Source organism: Apaloderma vittatum, unplaced genomic scaffold (genome assembly GCF_000703405.1).
Source record: "Apaloderma vittatum isolate BGI_N311 unplaced genomic scaffold, ASM70340v1 scaffold28078, whole genome shotgun sequence".
Taxonomy (NCBI): Eukaryota; Metazoa; Chordata; class Aves; order Trogoniformes; family Trogonidae; genus Apaloderma; species Apaloderma vittatum.
This window is the reverse complement of record NW_009729515.1, coordinates 19,153-19,782: the sequence shown is the minus strand read 5'-3', so window position 1 is coordinate 19,782 and position 630 is coordinate 19,153.

Genomic DNA, 630 nt, shown 5'->3' with positions numbered 1-630 from the left:
CCCCCCACATCGCTTGCCTCCCCCCCCAGCCTGCCCTAGACGCTCTGCTCCCCAAACATCCCTGCCCGCGGAGGGATGCTCCCTGAACATCAAGCACAACTTGTACCAGCAGAAGCCCACCGGTGTTGGAGGCTGCCACGAGGACAACCGCCTGCCAGCTTCACCTTCTCCACAGCGGCAGAGAAAGGAGCAGATGGACACGGAGTGTAAAACAAGCAGACTGGCTCTGCCACCCTTACCCTGGTGTTTTGGTGGGGAACACAGGGTGAAACCTCCTTGTAGTGCAGGAGAAGATGAGGTCTGCACGCCAGCGTTTAAGCCAGGCTGGCAGCTCAGCCCATCATCGCTCACGGCGATCCCTGGTCCAGGAGTCTCCGTGCATCCCGCCCAGGTGGCATGAGATGCTGAAAGCTCCTGTGAGGAGTCAGGAGCCCACCGGGATTTCTGGTCAGGGGGCAAGGTTACACCACACAATCCACTGGAAGCGCTACAGCCGCTCTCTAATGTTAATATTCCACGATTATTATTCACCTGCTTACACCAGGCTCAGACTGCTGAGGGGCCCCTGCTCACTTAACCTTGGGGTGATGGATGCTCTGCTCTGGGCGTCTGGAGACCGGGGCTCTGTTC